Source organism: Coregonus clupeaformis, unplaced genomic scaffold, assembly GCF_020615455.1.
Source record: "Coregonus clupeaformis isolate EN_2021a unplaced genomic scaffold, ASM2061545v1 scaf2990, whole genome shotgun sequence".
NCBI classification, from domain to species: Eukaryota; Metazoa; Chordata; class Actinopteri; order Salmoniformes; family Salmonidae; genus Coregonus; species Coregonus clupeaformis.
In genome coordinates this window covers 12,690-25,978 of record NW_025536444.1, presented here as the reverse complement: position 1 = coordinate 25,978, position 13,289 = coordinate 12,690, and the positions used below count along the sequence as shown (strand labels likewise).

Below are 13,289 nucleotides of genomic sequence, written 5' to 3'. Positions count from 1 at the left end.
ATTCATCTAAAATGTCCCTTATGAGAGGGTATTTCTCATTATTAGAATATAACTGACAGAGGGGGTATAGCTCAGTGGTAGAGCATTTGACTGCAGATCAAGAGGTCCCAGGTTCAAATCCTGGTGCCCCCTTAACATCAGGTACTTTTTAAGTGTGTTCTGAGAGAGGGAGTGTTCATTATTAGGAGATGTACCTCGTTATTAAAATTGTCTGTTGTTGTACATTTTTTCACCCAATTAGATTGTTTCCTAACAAATGGGGTACAACTCAGCGGTAAAGCATCTAACTGCATATCAAGAGGTCCCAGGTTCAAATCCTGGTGCCCCCTTAAGATCAGGTACTTCTTAAGTGTGTTCTGAGAGAGGGAGTGGTCATGATTAGGAGACGTACCTCGTTATTAAAATTGTCTCTTGTTGTACATTTTTTCACCCAATTAGATTGTTTCCTAACAAATGGGGTACAACTCAGCGGTAAAGCATCTAACTGCATATCAAGAGGTCCCATGTTCAAATCCTGCTGCCCCCTTCAAATCAAATACTTTATAAGTGTGTTTTGAGAGAGGGAGTGTTCATTATTAGGCGACATACATCTTAACCTAAAAAGTCTCTTATTCGATTTTTTTTCTCTCCCTTAGATAGTTCCCAACTGAGGGGGTATTGCTCATTGGTAGGGCATTTGACTGCAGATCAAGAGGTCAGTTCAAATCCTGCTGCCCACTTGAAATCAAGTACTCTATAAGTGTGTTTTGAGGGAATCTTCTGTATTATGTGCTGTAACTATTCATCTAAAATGTCCCTTATGAGAGGGTATTTCTCCTTATTAGAATATAACTAACAGAGGGGGTATAGCTCAGTGGTAGAGCATTTGACTGCAGATCAAGAGGTCCCAGGTTCAAATCCTGGTGCCCCCTTAACATCAGGTACTTTTTAAGTGTGTTCTGAGAGAGGGAGTGTTCATTATTAGGAGATGTACCTCGTTATTAAAATTGTCTCTTGTTGTACATTTTTTCACCCAATTAGATTGTTTCCTAACAAATGGGGTACAACTCAGCGGTAAAGCATCTAACTGCATATCAAGAGGTCCCATGTTCAAATCCTGCTGCCCCCTTAAGATCAAGTACTTCTAAGTGTGTTCTGAGAGAGGGAGTGTTCATTATTAGGAGACATACATCGTTATCCTAAAATTGTCTCTTGTTGTACATTTTTTCACCCAATTAGATTGTTTCCTAACAAATGGGGTACAACTCAGCGGTAAAGCATCTAACTGCATATCAAGAGGTCCCATGTTCAAATCCTGCTGCCCCCTTCAAATCAAATACTTTATAAGTGTGTTTTGAGAGAGGGAGTGTTCATTATTAGGCGACATACATCTTAACCTAAAAAGTCCCTTATTCGATTTTTCGTTCTCTCCCTTAGATAGTTCCCAACTGAGGGGGTATTGCTCATTGGTAGGGCATTTGATCTGCAGATCAAGAGGTCTAGTTCAAATCCTGCTGCCCTCTTGAAATCAAGTACTCTATAAGTGTGTTTTGAGGGAATCTTCTGTATTATGTGCTGTAACTATTCATCTAAAATGTCCCTTATGAGAGGGTATTTCTCATTATTAGAATATAACAGACAGAGGGGGTATAGCTCAGTGGTAGAGCATTTGACTGCAGATCAAGAGGTCCCATGTTCAAATTCTGGTGCCCCCTTAACATTAGGTAGTTTTTAAGTGTGTTCTGAGAGAGGGAGTGTTCATTATTAGGAGATGTACCTCGTTATTAAAATTGTCTCTTGTTGTAAATTTTTTCACCCAATTAGATTGTTTCCTAACTAATGGGGTACAACTCAGCGGTAAAGCATCTAACTGCATATCAAGATGTCCCATGTTCAAATCCTGCTGCCCCCTTCAAATCAAATACTTTTTAAGTGTGTTCTGAGAGAGGGAGTGTTCATTATTAGGAGATGTACCTCGTTATTAAAATTGTCTCTTGTTGTAAATTTTTTCACCCAATTAGATTGTTTCCTAACTAATGGGGTACAACTCAGCGGTAAAGCATCTAACTGCATATCAAGAGGTCCCATGTTCAAATCCTGGTGCCCCCTTAAGATCAAGTACTTTTTAAGTGTGTTCTGAGAGAGGGAGTGTCATTATTAGGAGACGTACCTCGTTATCTAAAATGTCTCTTGTTGTACATTTTTTTTCACCCAATTAGATTGTTTCCTAACTAATGGGGTACAACTCAGCGGTAAAGCATCTAACTGCATATCAAGAGGTCCCATGTTCAAATCCTGCTTCCCCCTTCAAATCAAATACTTTATAAGTGTGTTTTGAAAGAGGGAGTGTTCATTATTAGGCGACATACATCTTAACCTAAAAAGTCTCTTATTAGATTTTTCTTCTCTCCCTTAGATAGTTCCCAACTGAGGGGGTATTGCTCATTGGAAGGGCATTTGACTGCAGATCAAGAGGTCTTAGTTCAAATCCTGCTGCCCACTTGAAATCAAGTACTCTATAAGTGTGTTTTGAGGAATCTTCTGTATTATGTGCTGTAACTATTCATCTAAAATGTCCCTTATGAGACGGTATTTCTCATTATTAGAATATAACTGACAGAGGGGGTATAGCTCAGTGGTAGAGCATTTGACTGCAGATCAAGAGGTCCCAGGTTCAAATCCTGGTGCCCCTTAACATCAGCTACTTTTTAAGTGTGTTCTGAGAGAGGGAGTGTTCATTATTAGGAGATGTACCTTGTTATTAAAATTGTCTGTTGTTGTATTTTTCACCCAATTAGATTTTTCAACATGGGTTCATATCAAAGGTCCCAGTTAATCCTGGTGCCCCTTATTCTTTATTTTGAGAGAGGAGTGCTCATATTAATTTAAAATTGTCTCTTGTTTACATTTTTTCACCCAATTAGATTGTTTCCTAACAAATGGGGTACAACTCAGCGGTAAAGCATCTAACTGCATATCAAGAGGTCCCATGTTCAAATCCTGCTGCCCCCTTCAAATCAAATACTTTATAAGTGTGTTTTGAGAGAGGGAGTGTTCATTATTAGGCGACATACATCTTAACCTAAAAAGTCTCTTATTCGATTTTTTGTTCTCTCCCTTAGATAGTTCCCAACTGAGGGGGTATTGCTCATTGGAAGGGCATTTGCTGCAGATCAAGAGGTCTTAGTTCAAATCCTGCTGCCCACTTGAAATCAAGTACTCTATAAGTGTGTTTTGAGGGAATCTTCTGTATTATGTGCTGTAACTATTCATCTAAAATGTCCCTTATGAGACGGTATTTCTCACTTATTAGAATATAACTAACAGAGGGGGTATAGCTCAGTGGTAGAGCATTTGACTGCAGATCAAGAGGTCCCAGGTTCAAATCCTGGTGCCCCCTTAACATTAGGTACTTTTTAAGTGTGTTCTGAGAGAGGGAGTGTTCATTATTAGGAGATGTACCTTGTTATTAAAATTCTCTGTTGTTGTACATTTTTTCACCCAATTAGATTGTTTCTAACAAATGGGGTACAACTCAGCGGTAAAGCATCTACTGCATAAGAGGTCCCAGGTTCAAATCCTGGTGCCCCCTTAAGATCAGGTACTTCTTAAGTGTGTTCTGAGAGAGGAGTGTATGATTAGAGACGTACCTCGTTATTAAAATTGTCTCTTGTTGTACATTTTTCACCCAATTAGATTGTTTCCTAACAAATGGGGTACAACTCAGCGGTAAAGCATCTAACTGCATATCAAGAGGTCCCATGTTCAAATCCTGCTGCCCCCTTCAAATCAAATACTTTATAAGTGTGTTTTGAGAGAGGGAGTGTTCATTATTAGGCGACATACATCTTAACCTAAAAAGTCCCTTATTCGATTTTTGTTCTCTCCCTTAGATAGTTCCCAACTGAGGGGGTATTGCTCATTGGTAGGGCATTTGACTGCAGATCAAGAGGTCAGTTCAAATCCTGCTGCCCTCTTGAAATCAAGTACTCTATAAGTGTGTTTTGAGGGAATCTTCTGTATTATGTGCTGTAACTATTCATCTAAAATGTCCCTTATGAGACGGTATTTCTCCTTCTTAGAATATAACTGACAGAGGGGGTATAGCTCAGTGGTAGAGCATTTGACTGCAGATCAAGAGGTCCCAGGTTCAAATCCTGGTGCCCCCTTAACATTAGGTACTTTTTAAGTGTGTTCTGAGAGAGGGAGTGTTCATTATTAGGAGATGTACCTTGTTATTAAAATTCTCTGTTGTTGTACATTTTTTCACCCAATTAGATTGTTTCCTAACAAATGGGGTACAACTCAGCGGTAAAGCATCTAACTGCATATCAAGAGGTCCCAGGTTCAAATCCTGGTGCCCCCTTAAGATCAGGTACTTCTTAAGTGTGTTCTGAGAGAGGGAGTGTTCATTATTAGGAGATGTACCTCGTTATTAAAATTGTCTCTTGTTGTACATTTTTTCACCCAATTAGATTGTTTCCTAACAAATGGGGTACAACTCAGCGGTAAAGCATCTAACTGCATATCAAGAGGTCCCATGTTCAAATCCTGCTGCCCCCTTCAAATCAAATACTTTATAAGTGTGTTTTGAGAGAGGGAGTGTTCATTATTAGGCGACATACGTCTTAACCTAAAAAGTCCCTTATTCGATTTTTTTTCTCTCCCTTAGATAGTTCCCAACTGAGGGGGTATTGCTCATTGGTAGGGCATTTGACTGCAGATCAAGAGGTCAGTTCAAATCCTGCTGCCCTCTTGAAATCAAGTACTCTATAAGTGTGTTTTGAGGGAATCTTCTGTATTATGTGCTGTAACTATTCATCTAAAATGTCCCTTATGAGACGGTATTTCTCCTTCTTAGAATATAACTGACAGAGGGTGTATAGCTCAGTGGTAGAGCATTTGACTGCAGATCAAGAGGTCCCAGGTTCAAATCCTGGTGCCCCCTTAACATTAGGTACTTTTTAAGTGTGTTCTGAGAGAGGGAGTGTTCATTATTAGGAGATGTACCTCGTTATTAAAATTGTCTGTTGTTGTACATTTTTTCACCCAATTAGATTGTTTCCTAACAAATGGGGTACAACTCAGCGGTAAAGCATCTAACTGCATATCAAGAGGTCCCAGGTTCAAATCCTGCTGCCCCCTTAAGATCAGGTACTTCTTAAGTGTGTTCTGAGAGAGGGAGTGTTCATTATTAGGAGACGTACCTCGTTATTAAAATTGTCTCTTGTTGTACATTTTTTCACCCAATTAGATTGTTTCCTAACAAATGGGGTACAACTCAGCGGTAAAGCATCTAACTGCATATCAAGAGGTCCCATGTTCAAATCCTGCTGCCCCCTTCAAATCAAATACTTTATAAGTGTGTTTTGAGAGAGGGAGTGTTCATTATTAGGCGACATACATCTTAACCTAAAAAGTCCCTTATTCGATTTTTCTTCTCTCCCTTAGATTGTTCCCAACTGAGGGGGTATTGCTCATTGGTAGGGCATTTGTCTGCAGATCAAGAGGTCTTAGTTCAAATCCTGCTGCCCACTTGAAATCAAGTACTCTATAAGTGTGTTTTGAGGGAGTTTTCTGTATTATGTGCTGTAACTATTCATCTAAAATGTCCCTTATGAGACGGTATTTCTCATTATTTGAATATAACTGACAGAGGGGGTATAGCTCAGTGGTAGAGCATTTGACTGCAGATCAAGAGGTCCCAGGTTCAAATCCTGGTGCCCCCTTAACATTAGGTACTTTTTAAGTGTGTTCTGAGAGAGGGAGTGTTCATTATTAGGAGATGTACCTCGTTATTAAAATTCTCTCTTGTTGTAAATTTTTTTCACCCAATTAGATTGTTTCCTAACAAATGGGGTACAACTCAGCGGTAAAGCATCTAACTGCATATCAAGAGGTCCCATGTTCAAATCCTGGTGCCCCCTTTAACATCAGGTACTTCTTAAGTGTGTTCTGAGAGAGGGAGTGCTCATTATTAGGAGACGTACCTTGTTATTAAAATTCTCTGTTGTTGTACATTTTTTCACCCAATTAGATTGTTTCCTAACAAATGGGGTACAAGCATCTAACTGCATATCAAGAGGTCCCAGGTTCAAATCCTGGTGCCCCCTTAAGATCAGGTACTTCTTAAGTGTGTTCTGAGAGAGGGAGTGCTCATGATTAGGAGACGTACCTCGTTATTAAAATTGTCTCTTGTTGTAAATTTTTTCACCCAATTAGATTGTTTCCTAACAAATGGGGTACAACTCAGCGGTAAAGCATCTAACTGCATATCAAGAGGTCCCATGTTCAAATCCTGCTGCCCCCTTCAAATCAAATACTTTATAAGTGTGTTTTGAGAGAGGGAGTGTTCATTATTAGGCGACATACGTCTTAACCTAAAAAGTCCCTTATTCGATTTTTTTTCTCTCCCTTAGATAGTTCCCAACTGAGGGGGTATTGCTCATTGGTAGGGCATTTGACTGCAGATCAAGAGGTCAGTTCAAATCCTGCTGCCCTCTTGAAATCAAGTACTCTATAAGTGTGTTTTGAGGGAATCTTCTGTATTATGTGCTGTAACTATTCATCTAAAATGTCCCTTATGAGACGGTATTTCTCATTATTTGAATATAACTGACAGAGGGGGTATAGCTCAGTGGTAGAGCATTTGACTGCAGATCAAGAGGTCCCAGGTTCAAATCCTGGTGCCCCCTTAAAATCAGCTACTTTTTAAGTCTGTTCTGAGAGAGGGAGTGTTCATTATTAGGAGATGTACCTCATTATTAAAATTGTTTCTTGTTACAAATGTTTTCACCCAATTAGATTGTTTCCTAACAAATGGGGTACAACTCAGCGATAAAGCATCTAACTGCATATCAAGAGGTCCCATGTTCAAATCCTGCTGCCCCTTAAATCAAGTACTTCTTAAGTGTGTTCTGAGAGAGGGAGTGCTCATGATTAGGAGACGTACCTCGTTATTAAAATTGTCTCTTGTTGTACATTTTTTCACCCAATTAGATTGTTTCCTAACAAATGGGGTACAACTCAGCGATAAAGCATCTAACTGCATATCAAGAGGTCCCATGTTCAAATCCTGCTGCCCCCTTGAAATCAAATACTTTATAAGTGTGTTTTGAGAGAGGGAGTGTTCATTATTAGGCGACATACATCTTAACCTAAAAAAGTCCCTTATTCGATTTTTGTTCTCTCCCTTAGATAGTTCCCAACTGAGGGGGTATTGCTCATTGGTAGGGCATTTGACTGCAGATCAAGAGGTCAGTTCAAATCCTGCTGCCCTCTTGAAATCAAGTACTCTATGAGTGTGTTTTGATGGAATCTTCTGTATTATGTGCTGTAACTATTCATCTAAAATGTCCCTTATGAGAGGGTATTTCTCATTATTTGAACATAACTGACAGAGCGGGTATAGCTCAGTGGTAGAGCAGTTGACTGCAGATCAAGAGGTCCCAGGTTCAAATCCTGGTGCCCCCTTAACATTAGGTACTGTTTAAGTGTGTTCTGAGAGAGGGAGTGTTCATTATTAGGAGATGTACCTTGTTATTAAAATTCTCTGTTGTTGTACATTTTTTCACCCAATTAGATTGTTTCCTAACAAATGGGGTACAACTCAGCGGTAAAGCATCTAACTGCATATCAAGAGGTCCCAGGTTCAAATTCTGCTGCCCCCTTCAAATCAAATACTTTATAAGTGTGTTCTGAGAGAGGAGTGTTCATTATTAGGAGATGTACCTCTTTATTAAAATTCTCTTGTTGACATTTTTTCACTCCAATTAGATTGTTTCCAACAAATGGGGTATTGCTCAGGTAAAGCATCTAACTGCATATCAAGAGGTCCCAGGTTCAAATCCTGCTGCCCCCTTAAAATCAAGTACTTCTTAAGTGTGTTCTGAGGAGGGAGTGTTCATTATTAGGCGTGTAACTGTTATCTAAAATGTCTCTTATTGCTGTACATTTTTTCTCCCAATTAGATTGTTTCTAACAGATGGGGTACAACTCAGTGGTAGAGCATCTGACTGCATATCAAGAGGTCCCAGGTTCAAATCCTGCTGCCCCTTTAACATCAAGTACTTTTTAAGTGTGTTCTGAGAGAGGGAGTGTTCATTATTAGGAGATGTACCTTGTTATTAAAATTCTCTGTTGTTGTACATTTTTTCACCCAATTAGATTGTTTCCCAACTGGGGTACAACTCAGTGGTAAAGCATCTGACTGCATATCAAGAGGTCCCAGGTTCAAATCCTGGTGCCCCCTTAAATCAGGTACTTTTTAAGTGTGTTCTGAGAGAGGAGTGTTCATTATTAGGTGATGTACCTTGTTATCTAAAATGTCCCTGTTGTTGTACATTTTTTCACCCAATTAGATTGTTTCCTAACAAATGGGGGTAGCAGAGCATCTAACTGCAGATCAAGAGGTCCCAGGTTCAAATCCTGGTGCCCCCTTAAGATCAGGTACTTCTTAAGTGTGTTCTGAGAGAGGGAGTGCTCATTATTAGGAGACGTACCTCGTTATTAAAATTGTCTCTTGTTGTACATTTTTTTCACCCAATTAGATTGTTTCCTAACAAATGGGGTACAACTCAGCGGTAAAGCATCTAACTGCATATCAAGAGGTCCCATTTTCAAATCCTGCTGCCCCCTTCAAATCAAATACTTTATAAGTGTGTTTTGAGAGAGGGAGTGTTCATTATTAGGCGACATACATCTTAACCTAAAAAGTCCCTTATTCGATTTTTCGTTCTCTCCCTTAGATAGTTCCCAACTGAGGGGGTATTGCTCATTGGAAGGGCATTTGTCTGCAGATCAAGAGGTCTTAGTTCAAATCCTGCTGCCCTCTTGAAATCAAGTACTCTATAAGTGTGTTTTGAGGGAGTCTTCTGTATTATGTGCTGTAACTATTCATCTAAAATGTCCCTTATGAGACGGTATTTCTCATTATTAGAATATAACTGACAGAGGGGGTATAGCTCAGTGGTAGAGCATTTGACTGCAGATCAAGAGGTCCCAGGTTCAAATCCTGGTGCCCCCTTTAACATTAGGTACTTTTTAAGTGTGTTCTGAGAGAGGGAGTGTTCATTATTAGGAGATGTACCTCGTTATTAAAATTGTCTGTTGTTGTAAATTTTTTTCACCCAATTAGATTGTTTCCTAACAAATGGGGTACAACTCAGCGGTAAAGCATCTAACTGCATATCAAGAGGTCCCAGGTTCAAATCCTGGTGCCCCCCTTAAGATCAGGTACTTCTTAAGTGTGTTCTGAGAGAGGGAGTGCTCATGATTAGGAGACGTACCTCGTTATTAAAATTGTCTCTTGTTGTACATTTTTTCACCCAATTAGATTTTTTCCTAACAAATGGGATACAACTCAGCAGTAAAGCATCTAACTGCATATCAAGAGGTCCCATGTTCAAATCCTGCTGCCCCCCTTCAAATCAAATACTTTATGAGTGTGTTTTGAGAGAGGGAGTGTTCATTATTAAGCGACATACATCTTAACCTAAAAAGTCCCTTATTCGATTTTTCTTCTCTCCCTTAGATAGTTCCCAACTGAGGGGGTATTGCTCATTGGTAGGTCATTTGACTGCAGATCAAGAGGTCTTAGTTCAAATCCTGCTGCCCACTTGAAATCAAGTACTCTATAAGTGTGTTTTGAGGGAATCTTCTGTATTATGTGCTGTAACTATTCATCTAAAATGTCCCTTATGAGACGGTATTTCTCACTTATTTGAACATAACTGACAGAGGGGGTATAGCTCAGTGGTAGAGCATTTGACTGCAGATCAAGAGATCCCAGGTTCAAATCCTGGTGCCCCCTTAACATCAGGTACTTTTTAAGTGTGTTCTGAGAGAGGGAGTGTTCATTATTAGGAGATGTACCTCGTTATTAAAATTGTCTCTTGTTGTACATTTTTTCACCCAATTAGATTGTTTCCTAACAAATGGGGTACAACTCAGCGGTAAAGCATCTAACTGCATATCAAGAGGTCCCATGTTCAAATCCTGCTGCCCCCTTAACATCAAGTACTTTTTAAGTGTGTTTTGAGAGAGGGAGTGTTCATTATTAGGAGATATACCTCGTTATTAAAATTCTCTCTTGTTGTACATTTTTTTCTCCCAATTAGATTGTTTCCAACAAATGGGGGTATGCTCACGTAGGTCATCTAACTGCAGATCAAGAGGTCCCAGGTTCAAATCCTGGTGCCCCCTTGAAATCAAGTACTCTATAAGTGTGTTCTGAGGAGGGAGTTTTCATTATTATGAGATGTACCTATTCATCTAAAATTCCCTGTTGTTGTACATTTTTTTCACCCATTTAGATTGTTTCCAACAGATGGGGGTATAGCTCAGCGGTAAAGCATCTAACTGCATATCAAGAGGTCCCAGGTTCAAATCCTGCTGCCCCCTTAACATCAGGTACTTTTTAAGTGTGTTCTGAGAGAGGGAGTGTTCATTATTATGTGATGTACCTTTTTATTAAAATTCTCTGTTGTTGTACATTTTTTTCACCCAATTAGATTGTTTCCTAACAGATGGGGGTACAGCTCAGCGGTAAAGCATCTAACTGCAGATCAAGAGGTCCCAGGTTCAAATCCTGGTGCCCCCTTTAAGATCAGGTACTTCTTAAGTGTGTTCTGAGAGAGGGAGTGCTCATGATTAGGAGACGTACCTCGTTATTAAAATTGTCTCTTGTTGTACATTTTTTCACCCAATTAGATTGTTTCCTAACAAATGGGGTACAACTCAGCGGTAAAGCATCTAACTGCATATCAAGAGGTCCCATGTTCAAATCCTGCTGCCCCCTTCAAATCAAATACTTTATAAGTGTGTTTTGAGAGAGGGAGTGTTCATTATTAGGCGACATACATCTTAACCTAAAAAGTCCCTTATTCGATTTTTGTTCTCTCCCTTAGATAGTTCCCAACTGAGGGGGTATTGCTCATTGGTAGGGCATTTGACTGCAGATCAAGAGGTCAGTTCAAATCCTGCTGCCCTCTTGAAATCAAGTACTCTATAAGTGTGTTTTGAGGGAATCTTCTGTATTATGTGCTGTAACTATTCATCTAAAATGTCCCTTATGAGAGGGTATTTCTCATTATTAGAATATAACTGACAGAGGGGGTATAGCTCAGTGGTAGAGCATTTGACTGCAGATCAAGAGGTCCCAGGTTCAAATCCTGGTGCCCCCTTAACATTAGGTACTTTTTAAGTGTGTTCTGAGAGAGGGAGTGTTCATTATTAGGAGATGTACCTCGTTATTAAAATTGTCTCTTGTTGTACATTTTTTCACCCAATTAGATTGTTTCCTAACAAATGGGGTACAACTCAGCGGTAAAGCATCTAACTGCATATCAAGAGGTCCCATGTTCAAATCCTGCTGCCCCCTTCAAATCAAATACTTTATAAGTGTGTTTTGAGAGAGGGAGTGTTCATTATTAGGTGACATACATCTTAACCTAAAAAGTCTCTTCTTCGATTTTTGTTCTCTCCCTTAGATAGTTCCCAACTGAGGGGGTATTGCTCATTGGTAGGGCATTTGACTGCAGATCAAGAGGTCAGTTCAAATCCTGCTGCCCTCTTGAAATCAAGTACTCTATGAGTGTGTTTTGATGGAATCTTCTGTATTATGTGCTGTAACTATTCATCTAAAATGTCCCTTATGAGAGGGTATTTCTCATTATTTGAACATAACTGACAGAGCGGGTATAGCTCAGTGGTAGAGCAGTTGACTGCAGTTCAAGAGATCCCAGGTTCAAATCCTGGTGCCCCCTTAACATTAGGTACTTTTTAAGTGTGTTCTGAGAGAGGGAGTGTTCATTATTAGGAGATGTACCTTGTTATTAAAATTCTCTGTTGTTGTACATTTTTTCACCCAATTAGATTGTTTCCTAACAAATGGGGTACAACTCAGCGGTAAAGCATCTAACTGCATATCAAGAGGTCCCAGGTTCAAATCCTGGTGCCCCCTTAACATTAGGTACTTTTTAAGTGTGTTCTGAGAGAGGGAGTGTTCATTATTAGGAGATGTACCTTGTTATTAAAATTCTCTGTTGTTTACATTTTTTTTCACCCATTTAGATTGTTTCCTAACAAATGGGGGTACTACTCAGCGGTAAAGTCATCTAACTGCATATCAAGAGGTCCTAGGTTCAAATCCTGCTGCCCCCTTTAACATCAGGTACTCTTTAAGTGTGTTCTGAGAGAGGGAGTGTTCATTATTATGAGATGTACCTTGTCATCTAAAATTCTCTGTTGTTGTACATTTTTTCACCCAATTAGATTGTTTCCTAACAAATGGGGTATAGCTCAGCGGTAAAGCATCTAACTGCATATCAAGAGGTCCCAGGTTCAAATCCTGGTGCCCCCTTAAGATCAGGTACTTCTTAAGTGTGTTCTGAGAGAGGGAGTGCTCATGATTAGGAGACGTACCTCGTTATTAAAATTGTCTCTTGTTGTAAATTTTTTCACCCAATTAGATTGTTTCCTAACAAATGGGGTACAACTCAGCGGTAAAGCATCTAACTGCATATCAAGAGGTCCCATGTTCAAATCCTGCTGCCCCCTTCAAATCAAATACTTTATAAGTGTGTTTTGAGAGAGGGAGTGTTCATTATTAGGCGACATACATCTTAACCTAAAAAGTCTCTTATTAGATTTTTCTTCTCTCCCTTAGATAGTTCCCAACTGAGGGGGTATTGCTCATTGGTAGGGCATTTGACTGCAGATCAAGAGGTCAGTTCAAATCCTGCTGCCCTCTTGAAATCAAGTACTCTATAAGTGTGTTTTGAGGGAATCTTCTGTATTATGTGCTGTAACTATTCATCTAAAATGTCCCTTATGAGACGGTATTTCTCATTATTGAATATAACTGACAGAGGGGGTATAGCTCAGTGGTAGAGCATTTGACTGCAGATCAAGAGGTCCCAGGTTCAAATCCTGGTGCCCCCTTAACATCAGGTACTTCTTAAGTGTGTTCTGAGAGAGGGAGTGCTCATTATTAGGAGATGTACCTCGTTATTAAAATTGTCTCTTGTTATACATTTTTTCACCCAATTAGATTGTTTCCTAACAAATGGGGTACAACTCAGCGGTAAAGCATCTAACTGCATATCAAGAGGTCCCATGTTCAAATCCTGCTGCCCCCTTCAAATCAAATACTTTATAAGTGTGTTTTGAGAGAGGGAGTGTTCATTATTAGGCGACATACATCTTAACCTAAAAAGTCTCTTATTCGATTTTTTTTCTCTCCCTTAGATAGTTCCCAACTGAGGGGGTATTGCTCATTGGTAGGGCATTTGACTGCAGATCAAGAGGTC

General features: G+C 39.5%; 15 non-coding genes across 15 annotated transcripts; all 15 read left to right on the top strand.

Moving 5' to 3' along the window:
• Window positions 1–60: 60 nt before the first annotated feature.
• Window positions 61–132, top strand: trnac-gca. The gene has a single exon. It is a non-coding gene; the product is annotated as a tRNA-Cys (tRNA).
• A 707-nt stretch (window positions 133–839) lies between these two features.
• Window positions 840–911, top strand: trnac-gca. Its single transcript has one exon. It is a non-coding gene; the product is annotated as a tRNA-Cys (tRNA).
• Window positions 912–1,622: 711 nt separating this feature from the next.
• trnac-gca lies at window positions 1,623–1,694 on the top strand. The gene has a single exon. It is a non-coding gene; the product is annotated as a tRNA-Cys (tRNA).
• Window positions 1,695–2,600: 906 nt separating this feature from the next.
• On the top strand, window positions 2,601–2,672 carry trnac-gca. The gene has a single exon. It is a non-coding gene; the product is annotated as a tRNA-Cys (tRNA).
• A 635-nt stretch (window positions 2,673–3,307) lies between these two features.
• trnac-gca lies at window positions 3,308–3,379 on the top strand. Its single transcript has one exon. It is a non-coding gene; the product is annotated as a tRNA-Cys (tRNA).
• Window positions 3,380–4,076: 697 nt separating this feature from the next.
• On the top strand, window positions 4,077–4,148 carry trnac-gca. The gene has a single exon. It is a non-coding gene; the product is annotated as a tRNA-Cys (tRNA).
• A 707-nt stretch (window positions 4,149–4,855) lies between these two features.
• trnac-gca lies at window positions 4,856–4,927 on the top strand. Its single transcript has one exon. It is a non-coding gene; the product is annotated as a tRNA-Cys (tRNA).
• A 709-nt stretch (window positions 4,928–5,636) lies between these two features.
• On the top strand, window positions 5,637–5,708 carry trnac-gca. Its single transcript has one exon. It is a non-coding gene; the product is annotated as a tRNA-Cys (tRNA).
• An 894-nt stretch (window positions 5,709–6,602) lies between these two features.
• On the top strand, window positions 6,603–6,674 carry trnac-gca. Its single transcript has one exon. It is a non-coding gene; the product is annotated as a tRNA-Cys (tRNA).
• A 706-nt stretch (window positions 6,675–7,380) lies between these two features.
• Window positions 7,381–7,452, top strand: trnac-gca. Its single transcript has one exon. It is a non-coding gene; the product is annotated as a tRNA-Cys (tRNA).
• A 1,480-nt stretch (window positions 7,453–8,932) lies between these two features.
• Window positions 8,933–9,004, top strand: trnac-gca. Its single transcript has one exon. It is a non-coding gene; the product is annotated as a tRNA-Cys (tRNA).
• Window positions 9,005–9,718: 714 nt separating this feature from the next.
• Window positions 9,719–9,790, top strand: trnac-gca. Its single transcript has one exon. It is a non-coding gene; the product is annotated as a tRNA-Cys (tRNA).
• Window positions 9,791–11,090: 1,300 nt separating this feature from the next.
• trnac-gca lies at window positions 11,091–11,162 on the top strand. Its single transcript has one exon. It is a non-coding gene; the product is annotated as a tRNA-Cys (tRNA).
• A 510-nt stretch (window positions 11,163–11,672) lies between these two features.
• trnac-gca lies at window positions 11,673–11,744 on the top strand. Its single transcript has one exon. It is a non-coding gene; the product is annotated as a tRNA-Cys (tRNA).
• A 1,105-nt stretch (window positions 11,745–12,849) lies between these two features.
• trnac-gca lies at window positions 12,850–12,921 on the top strand. Its single transcript has one exon. It is a non-coding gene; the product is annotated as a tRNA-Cys (tRNA).
• The last annotated feature ends 368 nt before the right edge of the window (window positions 12,922–13,289 follow it).